Below are 13,490 nucleotides of genomic sequence, written 5' to 3'. Positions count from 1 at the left end.
ATTATTTGTCTTTGGAAATTTGATAGTCTTTTAACCATTTCCTTAATTCTCTGACATTTGGGTCCCTTGGCTATTACTACAACCATGTCAATTGTAATAATTATGATCCTATTCCATCTGGTTAACTACATGGCTTTGATGGTTTAGGATTTTATCATTATCATCGACTTAAATGTTTCTTTCTTTTTTTTTCCCCTGTGGCACCAGGAATTGAACCCAGGAGTGCTTCACTACTAAGCTACATCCCAAGCTCTTTTCACTATTTTATTTTGAGACAGAGTAATGTTAAGTTGCTGAATCTGGTCTTGAACTTGCCCTCCTTCTACCTCAGTCTCCCAAATTGCTGGGATTACATGTACCACCATGACCAGCTGTTCCTTATTCTTTAATTTCCTCATTTACCTTTAGTCTTGCCTCAGAGATGAGAGCTGGCACTGATTTCTTTTTTACCAATAATTATCTTATGTCTTTAGTAAATGAAGAATCATTTAAACAATATGGTAGGTCCTCTAGCCTTACATAGTTTATTTCAAAACAGTCACATCCCTGAGCTTCCTGTTATCTGTGTTATCTACCACAGCAAACCTGGCATTTCAATTTTGTTCATAGTGCACCCTCACTTGTTCTGTATTCTAGGAGCTTTCAAAGAACAAGTTAATACAACCTCCTAAGTACTCTAGATTCTTCAATCCTGTATCTTCATATAATTATTTCCGCAATTTTATCTATATTTTGACACCTTTGATTGAACAATTACAGAATTCCGCACAACAGATACTCCCTTGTTTCTATAAATGCATGTGACCAAGACTTAGCAGCTCTTCTGTGTATACCTGTTTATTTTTCTGTCATTGGATACAGAATGTTCAAAGCTGAGTGATGCTATTTTAGCTGAGTAAACAAAATGGAAGATGGGAACACATGGTGTGAAGGACACCTGTTTATTTACAGGGGAAGAAAAATTTTAAAGATTTTTTTTTAAAACAAGATACTATTCTTGGTTTGGTTTTTACTTTCGTCAACAGTGGCATAACTAATTTGGCAGATAATTCAATAAGTATTTAAAATATATATGATCACTGAAAAAAAAAGATTTCAAATGTGTAGTACTGTGAATAAAATTGTGTTGTTGGCAAAAGTCCACAGATAAATTCCAAGTATTTATCTTGGAATAAAGTTAAGTATTAACTTTCATTTTAAACTTTCATTTTACTTTCAGTAAAATGAAAGTTAATGGGATCAAATATTATGTGCAAAAATTTAATGCAAAATCAGTAAATGCACATGTGAAATATGAAGGTATGTGAATATGGATCATTAGGGGTCAGAATCATACTATTGTTCCTCTAATCTGAATAAAAAAACATTTTTTCTCTTGCTACTTGCAAAATTTTGTGTTTTTATCTCTCAAAAGTTGGACTATAGTGTGTTCAGGTGTGAGTCTTTTTGTGATCATTTCATCTGGAGTTTTTTCCATGTGCAAATTAATGCTTTTCATTAAATTTGGGAAGCTTCAGGACCCCTTTTTCTTTAAAGTCTTTTCTATCCCTTTATCTTTCACCTCTCCCTCTAATACTGCTGTTATATTTTCTAGTATCACTCAGGTCTCGGATTCTGTTTTGTTTTCAGTATTTTATCTTTGGTTTTGATATGAAATAAGTTATATGGATTCTCGAAGTTCACCAATTATTCTGCTATCTCAGTCTGATGTTTCAATAATTTGAAACTTTTATTATTTTTGCCAATCCAGAATTTTTCATTTGTATTCCTTGTATAATGCTGATGTCTTTTACTGATTTTCTCTTTTTGATGAGTCATTATAATCATATTTTCCTTTAGTCTTAATAATGGTTTGCTCTTGTTCTTTGAACATATTGAGGTCACCTACTTTGAGATGTTTTTCTCTTTAACCCCTATGTTTTTGCTTTTGTTTTTTTTAGAGTGTCAATTGATGTTTTTGCCATTTGTGAAAGAGGTACACATTCCAGTTTCTTTGCTTTAATGTGTTCATTTTATTAGACAATTTAGATAATATACTCAGTCAAGTCTGGAAATCCAGTGAGGGGAATGAGTCTGGGCTTTGTAAACTGACTTGTGCCTTGGCTTAGATCTGCTAGAGATATAGGAAGATCCATGGTTTTGCATTCCTTATGTAAGGTTTTTGAATCTCAGACTTATCAACTGTTTAACAGGAGGACATTTTATTCCTTCCTTAGGGAATGGGAGATTCAGAGTGTGATGCTGAAAAAGTTGATAAGCCCCATTCTTTATAAATTCAGAACTTTATCTGTTATGTGGCGATATTACTAACATCTCTGACAGACTGTGATTGGCTGCAAAGCATCACTCAGCTTCACCTACCTATTCTTTTTTCTCTCTTCCTTTTTTTTATTGGCTCTTAGTTATATAAGAAATAGATTCCATTTTGATATAATTATACCAACATTAAATATATATTACTCTACTTAGGACCTCCATTCTTATGGATGTACATGATGGTGGAATTCACTATTGTGTATTTATATGAGTACATAGGGAAATTGTTTTGGATTCATTCCACTGTCTTTTCTTTTCCTACTCCCCTCCCTTTCCTTCATTCCCCTTTGTCTAATCTACTGAATAACTATTCTTCTCCCCTTCCCCATTATTATAGGTTAGCTTCCACATACCAGCAAAAGCATTTGACCTTTAATTTTGGGGGATTGGCTTACATCACTTTGCAAGGTACTCTTCAGGTTCATCCATTTACTTTAAAATGTCAATAAAGTTATTCTTCTTTATGGCTCACTAATACTCAATTGTGTATATATATATCACAATATCTTTACCCATTTGTCTGCTCAAGGGTTTCTAGGTTGGTTAGCTTAGCTGTTGTGTATTGAGCTGCTATAAATGTTGATGTAGCTGTATCACTATAGTATGCTGATTTTAAGTCCTTTGGATATAAATCAAGGAGTGGGATAATTGGGTACAATGGTGGTCCTATTCCTTGTTTTTACTAGGAATGATCTTCATACTGCTTTCAAGAATGGTTTTACCAATTTGCATTCCCACCAGCAAAGTAAGAGGGTACACGTTTCCCTACATCCAGACCAACATTTATTGCTACTTCTATTTGTGATTGTTGCCATTTGATGGGAATAAGATGAAATCTTAGTGTAGTTTTAATTTGCATTTCTCTTGTTGCTAGAGATGTTGAACATTTTTTCATATGTTAGTTGACCATTCATATTTATTTTTCTGTGAAATGTCTATTTAGTTCCTTTGCCTATTGTTGATTGAATTATTTGGTTTTTATGGTGTTTATTTGGTTATTTGTTGATTCGAGTTATTTCTCTTTTATGGTGTTTTTTGAGTCATTAATATATCCTGGAAATTAACACTCTCCCTGAGATGTTGGTGACAAATATTTTCTCCCATTCTGTAGGCTCTCTCTTCAGATCTTGCTTTTTTCCTTTTCTGTGAAGAAGTTTTTTAGTTTGATGCCATCCCATTAATTGATTGTTAAGTTTATTTCTTACACTTTAGGAGTCTTATTGAAGAAGTCAGTTCCTGAGCCAATACATTACATTTTCTTCTAGTATGTTTGGGGTTTCTTGTCTAATTTCTAGGTCTTTGATCCACTTTGAGTTGAGTTTTGTGCAGGGTGAGAGATAGGGGTTTAATTTCATTATGCTACATATGGATTTCCAGTTTTCCCAGCACTATTTGTTAAAGAGGCTATCTTTCCTCCAAGGTATGTTTTTGATGCCTTAATCGAGTATGAGATAACTATATTTAGGTGAGGTTGTCTCTATGTCTTCTATTCCTTACCTTTGGTCTTCTTGCCTGTTTTGGTGCCAATACCATGCTGTTTTTATTCTTATACAATCTGGATTATTTTCATTCCAAGTAAGTTACAAGAAAAGAATAACATTATACCTCAGAATTTATTTGTAGGATTCTACTCAGGTTGCTTGCTATGGTTTGAATGTGAGGTGTCTCTCAAAAGCTCACATGTGAGACAATGCAAGAAGGTTCAGAGAGGAAATGATTGTTTTGAGAGCCTTAACCCAATCGGTGAATTAACCCTCTGATGGGATTGAGTGGTAACTAAAGGCAAATGGGGTGTTATTGGAAGATGTGGGTCACTGGGGGCATGACTTTGGAGTATATATTTGTATTTGGCAAGTGGAGATCTCTTGCTTTGCTTCCTGAGCATCATGTGGGCTGCTTTGCTCTGCCACAGCTTCTGCCGTGAAGTCCTCCTGCCTTACCTCCAGCCCTGAAGAGTGGAGCCAACTTTCTATGGACTGAGACTTCTGAAATTGTGAGCCCTCAGATAAGCTTTTCCTCCTCTACAGTTATGCTGGTCAGATCTTTTAATCTCCATGATGAAAAAGCTGACTAAAACACTGCTATCACAAAATACCATAGACTACATGGCTTAAATGAAAGATATTTATCTATCACATTTCTGGAGGTTGGAATGTCCAAGGCCAAGGTGCCAGCAGACTCAATTCCCAGGGAGTGCCCTCTTTGTGACTTGTAGAAAGCCTTGTAAGTATGGCCTCACATTTCAGAGGCAGAAAAAGAGCTATGGTCTATCTCCCTCTTCTTACAAGGATATTAATCTCATCATAGGCACCTTATCTGGATGATCTTGTTTAAGCCTAATTATTTCCCAAAGACCCCACCTCCTAATGTTAGGGGCTTCAGGCTTCAAAATATGAATTTTGGAAAAAATAAATTTAGTTCATTCCAGCTGCTATTTTTTAAATAGTTAACTAAGGGTAAATGGATATACTAATGATGAAAATAGCAATTGGTAACTAGAGCCAATTTCAGTACAGTATCATCCAATTTCAAATAAGTATTATCCCTCCAGACATGATATATTGAGATTCTAAAGTACTTGCAATATAAAATTTGCATATTAAGATACTAAAAGCACCAATATATTTGACATTTGAGTCCTATGCTTACTGCTTTTTTGCCTTCACTGTTTGTTACAGATCCCATTGCAATCAGTTACAGTCCAATATTCACTGCTAGTCTTAGGAAAAATGAAAGATATCACAGAAATCTCTTCATTTTTATAGAAGCTCAGAGATTTTGCACCAAACTGACCTTGTGTACATCAATTTAACTCCTCAAATGCATATTTATGACAGATTTTGAAAAAAAAAATGCAGAGTATCCAAATGTTAGAACAAAAAGATGCCCTAGGCTTTGGTTCAAATTGGAGGATAAAAATAGAAATAGGTCCAGATGCCTGCTGAAAGATTTGTTATTTTCTTCTGCTGAAACTTAAACAATTCACCCATAAATAATTGCACAGGCAAGCTATAAACTCTAGTCTTCAGTCACTCTTAGCAGAGCTTGGCAGAATTGATTTACACTTACATTGTACCTATTGCTATGTCCAGACAAGGCTGTTTTGGAGAAACTTCATTATTAACTGATTACTTTAATACAAAACTAAATAAGCTCAGAGAAATGTTTTATGTATGCAGTATAAACTATTTCTATTCAACAACTAAAGTTTCTAATCATGTTCACTATTTTAATGTTGCAAATTTATTGAGTAAAAGTAATGTTAAATATAAATGTATTTACGACTGCTCTTTTGGAAAATGGATTCATTTTGGTACAGTTTATTTTCTTTGTGTTATGCAATTAAAATCATACACATCCTATCTGCTCTCTTGTTTTAAAAATCCTAAAATAATCTTAATAGTCTATTCTGCACATTTGCTGACCCTAATCTTTTGGCATTTTTAAGTAGTGTATTTGTTCATATGCTTTTTATTTGTTGCCAAAATGTTATATTTATGCTTTATGGTTCTGCATTATGATTCTTAAGTAGCCTTGGACAAGCATGGGTGAATTAATGCCTCATGAAGATAATTATTTTCTAAGTACAGGCTGGAATATACTATCAAAACAATTTCTTACCTGTGTTGGTAAAACAGAAGGAACCTGTTGATGAATTCTGAGTGGAAGCAGTCTTGCTGAGCCATGCCTGTTTTCCTATGGGAGAAGCAGTGGTGAGGTGTTTGTGCAGATTTTCTTTTTGTTAGATGTTCTCTGGATTCACATCTCAACTCTATTGCTACTTAATAATTTATCTTTCCATGAGTTAATCAACATCTGAGTTAAATTGTTTTAAGAACAATACTGTATCACTCTTTTCATCTCATTTTGAATGACAAGAAAATAAATAAATAATAAATAAAAATAACCAAAACAACTAATTTGGAAAAATCCCAAATACCTGATTTCTCCACATTTATACGAGGTTAGTTTTATGCTAATAGAGAAAATCCTGCAACAGAATGAATAAGTAGCACCTAATTATTCATGATTCTTAATTTATCTGTCTGCAAAACCAGAGTGCAAACACTCTGGAAAGCAGTGTGGAGATTCCTCAGAAAACTTGTAATGGAACCACCATTTGACCCAGCTAACCCACTCCTCAGTTTACACCCAAAGGACTAAAAATCAGTATACTACAGTGACACAACCACATCAATGTCCATAGCAGCTCAATTCACAATAACTAAACTACTACGGCTTTTGTTTTGATCTACTTTTCCAGTATGGGACACACAAAACAACACTTGGATTTAGGATGTTAGCCTTTCTCCTCTTTATTAAAAGATGAAAATAATTCCCCTCCCCTACATTCCTCCTCTGCTTCCTTCCTTCTTTTTTCTCACTCTTTCCTTCTTTCATTTATTCCTTCTGTTATTGCTGTAAGCACAAGCTTAGAGAAATGATAAAAATACCATACTATTCCTAACATGACTTCTCCTTTTATAAATAAGAAACTAAGAAGGCAAATAACGCCCTTGACTTTGGGTGTCTGACAGATTTGCTTTTAAATACACCTGTTGAGTCTTGCCTTTGTGCTTGCTCTTTGTGCTTCCTTTATTCCTCCTCCATGCCATCCCACTGAAGCCCCTCTGCTGAAACCTGACTCTTTTTTACATATTCATATGCAATGAATGTTTATAGTCTTGTTTGACATTTTGGCATTAAAATGTTTGATTTTCTCTTTTTCTTGGAATGTTCTTTTGGCTAGACACTAGGAGTTTACATCCTTTAATCGTCTATCTTCTTCACTCATGTCTTCTCACTTTCTTCACCTGGTCTTATTACTTTAACTTTGGGACATCTTCATGTTTAGGTCTACATCCTTTCATTACTTCTCCGAAGCATTTTTGTGAAGCATGTCAGTTATATAGTGATGTACAAGGAATTTATATTCCAGTTCCAAGGTTATTTTCTGAGTTCTTCCTCTTTACATTCTGATTGCTTATTTCTACTTAAGTACCCAAAATTCAGCATTTCCCAAAAAACTCAACATTGTTTCAAAGAAGAAAAACATCTTGACCCTCCAGGTCATTCTTAATAATTAGTGTTTCTTTGAAAATAATTTTATAACTCAGAAATGGAAGATGATAGCAAAGCCTCATAATTTGCTTTCTCCTTTATTTCACTAAATCTCTACCCCTTAAAGACATTTTTGGTAATCACTATATATTTTTTAAATAAAAGTTAGAACAAATATTAAGAAAGTTGCATATATATATTTGTGCCCAGGTTAATTTACTGGATTAATTTCTGCTGAATTTTATCAATTTTTTGGATCTATTGAGAAAATTATATATTTTCTTATGAAAAAATTTTATTTGTTTTTTGAATGTTGAATATACCTTGCATTCCTAGAGTAAATACTAAATGTATTTTAAAATAAACTTACAAATTAGATTTGCTAATATTTTATTTAGATTATTTTCACTTATGTGTATGAGGGATTTCAGTGTGCAGTTTTCTTTGCTTATGATACTTTTTCTGATTTTAGTATCAAGTTTATGGTTGTCTTACAAAAATGATTTAACTATGCATTCTTTGCTGTTCTATTTTCTGGAAGTTTTTGTATAGAAATACTATTATACTTCTTTTTTTTTCCCCTCAAGTATTAGGCAAAATGCACCAATGCAGAAATCTGGGCAGTGACCTGCTTTAAAGGATGGTTTTTAATCATGAATTTAATTTTTTAAAATGTACATTGAGATATCTAGGTTACTATTTTTACATTGAGATGTCTAGGTTACCATTTTTCTTTCCTTCAGTGAGTTTTGGTAATGTCTTTCAAGGAGATTTTGATTGAAGTTGTCCAGTATATTGGCATAAATCATTAACAATATTACTTGGTCCTTTTTATGTCTCTGGAATCAATACTGATAAGACATCCTCCCTTTCTGAATCAGAAAACTAATATCCGTTTTTCTCTCTTTCTCTTTCTTGATTAATATAATTCGGAAGCTCTTAAGAGACAATTTTTTTTGTTGTTTTTTTAACATTTTTTGTGTGTTCTTATTTCATAGATTTTTCTTTTATCTTCATTACTTCCTTTTACATGCTTCTTTGGGTTTAATTTTATCTTTTCCATTTTTTTTAAGGTAGAAGCTTAAAATTAATTTGAGACATTTCTTCTTTTCTATTATGAATGTTTAATACCACATATTTCCCTCTAAGAACTTTTTAGTTATACCCCACAAATGTTAATTTGTGCTTTCATTTTTAGCTTTGCTACACAGCAGAAGATATTTAAAATTTGTTTCACTATTTTTATTTATTTTTTACTACCTCAACCATCTTCCATCATTATTGTCATTCCTCTCATTCAATATATTCCCTGGAAAATTTCAATGTCTTCACTTCTAAACTCCCCTAGGTACTGTTTTTCCCTTCTGTATAATCCATACTATGACCAGAATCATTGATGAAAATAGAATTCTGGTTATGTCATCTGCTTTAATATAATAATTCACTGCCTTTAGATGAAGAGCAAATAACAACATGGCTCTAAGGTTCTTCTTTGGTTCAGATCCTTCTTCCCTTACCATATTTGATCTCCCTGAGATGTATAGACAACATTCTCAATAGCTTTCTTTGAGACAAAAATCCAGGAAATGTTATATATGCTGTTGTCCCTTACTGAATGACTTTTTCTCCTCTGTATCAGTTATGTTTTACTTAGACTTTAGAGTCAAATACAAATATTACTCATGCAGGAAAAAGTCCTAGATTCCTCAATTTAAATCATATCAGTCTATTAAAATTCACTCAGGAGTCTCAAATTTCCCCTCTTAGTCTATCCTGATCACATATAATTGATGTCATGTTATTTTGGTGATGTTGTTATTGTAGTTAAATGTACTTTCTTTGAGGTAAGAGGTCATGTTTTGCTGCAATCAATACATAATTGAATAAATGCAGTAAGCAGTTAAAATATTATTTTAATTTAGTCAATAAGCAGATCTAATGAAAATTTTTAAAATGGAAAATGTAAGTAAATTTCTGAAGACATAGTATTTTAATGAGTTATGTGAATTTTCCTAATTTTTTGGCTGTAAACTTAAGCAATCATTAACATTTATTAGTATTATATTCTATGCTACAAAATCATAAATTCTAAATTAGTACTAAATATGAAGTTATCTTAGTATCGGAGTATCATTGTTATTTAAATGTATGCACAATGTCAATTTCTGAATAAGTAAGTTCATCAAGAATATGTACATCTCTTTGAAAGAATACTTGTCCCACTAGGTGAGGTGGCACATGCCTGTAATCCCAGTGGCTCTGGGGGCTGAGGCAGGAGATCACAAATTCAAAGCCAGCCTCAGCAAATTAGAAAGGCCCCAAACAACTTAGGGAGATGCTGCCTCAAAATTTGAAAGAAAAAAGTGAGTGGGACTGGGGATGTGGCTCAGTATTTAAGCAGCCCTGGGTTCAATCCTCAGTCCCCAAACAAACAAAAATATATCTAGTCTCCTTTAAGGATTCATTAAATAGGAAGAAGTGAGAAGGAAATTTGTAAATTTAACAGTTCTTTAAGGTACAGCTCTGTTTTAAAGTAACTTATTTACTTAAGAATGTGTTTCAGGTGTTCACCTTTAGTCCTAGCTACTTGGAGATTTACAGAAGGGTCATTTGAGTCTGAAGTTGAAAAATAGTCTGTGCAACATAGTGAGACCCTATCTCATGGAGGAAAATATTTAAAAGTTTTCAGATACTCTTCACAAACTGTAGTTAAAATTTATGGAGCAGTATATTGATTTGTGGCTGTGTTTTTATTCTCATTCTACTTTTTTTTTCCCTTGCAGCTGTTTGCCTCATTTTACACATTTATTATGTCCAAACTGATTTAAAATCTAAAGAATAATGGTGAAATTCTCACTTTGATGGACTCAACAAAATTGTTCTGTAAAGTTTCAATGAGTCCAACAATGAATTGGAAATTAAATATTTCTAACAAGAGCTCAAATGTTAACTAAGGCACATGTTGCTGAACTTCTATAAATGTAAGTTGTTTTTAATGTGTTTTATAATTGAAAATGTTTTAGCATTCATGTAGTTTACCTAAGCAAGAAATCTACTGATTTCAAATATTTATTTCAAGTTCTTAATAACTATCATTTTATAAAGAAAACTTTATGTTTGATATAAAAGTATAATCCTACCTGTGAATCATCTATTCATTCATTTCTCTATGTACTGCATAGTGTATTAAATAAGTCCCATATTTAACATTTGTATGGGAAAATGCATTCCTTTATAATTTAAAATTAGGATGTCATAACAGTTCAAATAATATCAATTATTACTTCTATTTTTAATTTTTCAGTGGTAATGCTTAATATTTCTGGCTCATCAAATACTCCTATATCTCAAGAAGAGCTGATAAATAGAAATACAGATTCTGCTAGTCACAAATATTTTTCTTTCTTCTTTAAATGAACTTTAATCTGATTATTTAATTGTTTTGCCTTGAATTATAAAACTTCTCCTTTAAAATGAGTTTTCTTTTCCTTTATTATTTCTTGCATTTATTTTTAAGTAAAAGAGAGCTTGCCTGTCAATCACAGGCCCTGGGTTCAATCCCCATCAAGGTCAAAAAAAAAAAAAAAAAAAAAAAAACTGGAATAGATACTTTTTGAAGGAGAACCTATGAAAAGTGGCATTGACATGTTGTTAAAATTGTTCAATATGTATATTCAAATGCAAAAAATTATCCCCAGTTAATGAAATTGTGAAAATAAAGAGAAGACATCTCAAGATATTGTGGATGAGTTTTATAAAGGTTTATTATAATGTCAACTCCAATTTAACACTTTGTTGAATTCAAAAGAATGCTTGTAAAATTTTTAATAATAAAAGAAAATAAGTAAATGTTGTTTGTGCTTTCTTACTATTATCACACTGCTTGGAGCAAGCTAGACTGGAATATCCAAAGGAAAAACTTGTTTGTGACCTAGCTATACAAGTGCAAAAACATATGTTGATGTTAAACATTTTATAATATTAATTGATAATAGTTATTGTATAATATTCAGATTAAACTGAAAAAAAAATTTATTGTAATCAAAAGAATTATGTAAATTGCTACAAGTCTAAAAGAAAAAATGTATTATTGATATTAATAGATATAGATTTGTTTTTCAACTGTTTAATAATGCTTTCAATATTAATAATATTCAAAATGAAGCTAATAAATTTAGTTATATATTGTTTTTTATTAAATTGTTATTCTTTTGCTTCAAAATGATATAGAAAATGGTATATTAGCATTATAAAAACAAGGCCAATGTTAAAACTGCTATATGAAACAAATAGGGTAAGTGAACATTTTTTTTTAATGTACAGAAATCTAAATACAGAACAAGTATTTCTGAAGGATCCTTAGTGTTCAAATTCAGATGACTATAAAATACACACTAACTTCAAAAATTAAGTACAAAATATAATGTAAAATAAATAATAACATGTTTATTTATTGAAATGATATTTTGAAATATAATAAACTATTTTATTAAATTAATTAAATCTGTTCATTTTGTACATCATTTTAATGTTGTAACCAAAACTTTAAAAATTATATATGTAGCTTATACTTGTGCTGGGCAACTCTGCTCTATGCAATTATAGCCTGCAAAGAAATTTCATATCTCTTTGGTGGGAAAATAAAGTATTATTGTGAGAGGGAATCAAAAAGAGTTTTATGAATGTCTCTCTGCATTTTTTCTTTCAATTTTGTCTCTAAAGATTTGTAACTTCATTTTAAATTCAAGCAGCATGTCTTAGGCCCCTGAAATTATTATGGCATTGTGTTATAAAAACACACACATACACGAATTAAAAGTGCATATCCCCAGGTTGAAATCTTTTATAATTCTATAAAAAGAGAAAGAATAAAACACACACACATGCACACACACTCACACACACACACAGAAAGGGGTGGGAGAGAAATCAAAGTTATACCCTCCTGAGTACATTGAATACTCTCAGAAAATTGCTTCAAAGAGAATCTAACACTTTGCAACTGTGTCTTTGTTTTCAAAGTTTAGATTTTTAAGAGGTTGGTCTATCCTCTCAAGAACACTTTGGAAACATGGTTACAAAATAAACAGCTTAGTTAAGTCCTCACTATATGCATGCTTTGCTAATGCAGTACCATTTCATAAAGCAGCTGTCTTTCTGAGGATACAAAACACAATTAAAGACAGACATAACTTCAAGGGCATAAAACCAAGGAGACGATACTGTACTTATAAAGTTACACTGGCAAATACACATGGGGCCATAAAATGTGGATTTCACAAAATGGTGAAACAAGTAGAAGCACTGTATTCATTGGCGTTCTGATTGTTTGTGTTAACAATGTCTAGTACTTGTCAAAAGTCATTATCTATTGAGTTTCACAGTACTCCATTCTTGCAAATGGGCCCAAGACTAGACTCACTTCCTTCTTTAAAATTTAACACATTTCAGAAATAAATGAAATACATTATAAAAATGAAATGCTAGTCAATGAAGAAATTAAGATGATATATCACAGATGAAAATTTAGTAATAAGATGCTTTGATTTCTTTAAATACTTTGTAGATAACTTCCCTAGTTTGTAGACTTGACCACTTTTCATTTGAAAATCAATCTCATGGTTTTCCTTTGGTTTGTACACTTCACGAATGCCTGTCAAGGTCATATAGCTAAGTTTTGCCTTGTCTTGATATTAAAAAAAATCATATTTATGCATCTTTTAATTTTTAAGTATTTTATTAAAACTTATGTTCATAAAATTCATCTAATATTATTGCATGTAACTATATTTTGATTATGCTCAATTCTTAGACCATTATATCATAATTTACCATCACTGAACATTGGGGTTCACTGATGGATTTCACTGATAATCTCTGCTGTTTCAATTTCAATATGCTGTTTTTCATGATCTTACTCTAAATTGTTTAAAAATTTTTTTCTATTTCCAGCTATCATTGATGTCAATTTCTCAGATCCATATTTTACTGGAAATTAATACATGTGTTGGTTATAAAAAACTGATTGTTTTAATTCAAAATAGAATATGTATAGCAGTTTCCAGGCAGACACTCCATTTCTTACTTTATTGTCTTTGAAAAGTCAAAAAAAA

Source organism: Sciurus carolinensis, chromosome 14, assembly GCF_902686445.1.
Source record: "Sciurus carolinensis chromosome 14, mSciCar1.2, whole genome shotgun sequence".
NCBI classification, from domain to species: domain Eukaryota; kingdom Metazoa; phylum Chordata; class Mammalia; order Rodentia; family Sciuridae; genus Sciurus; species Sciurus carolinensis.
The sequence above is the reverse complement of the archived record's forward strand: the minus strand, read 5'-3'. Positions refer to the sequence as shown.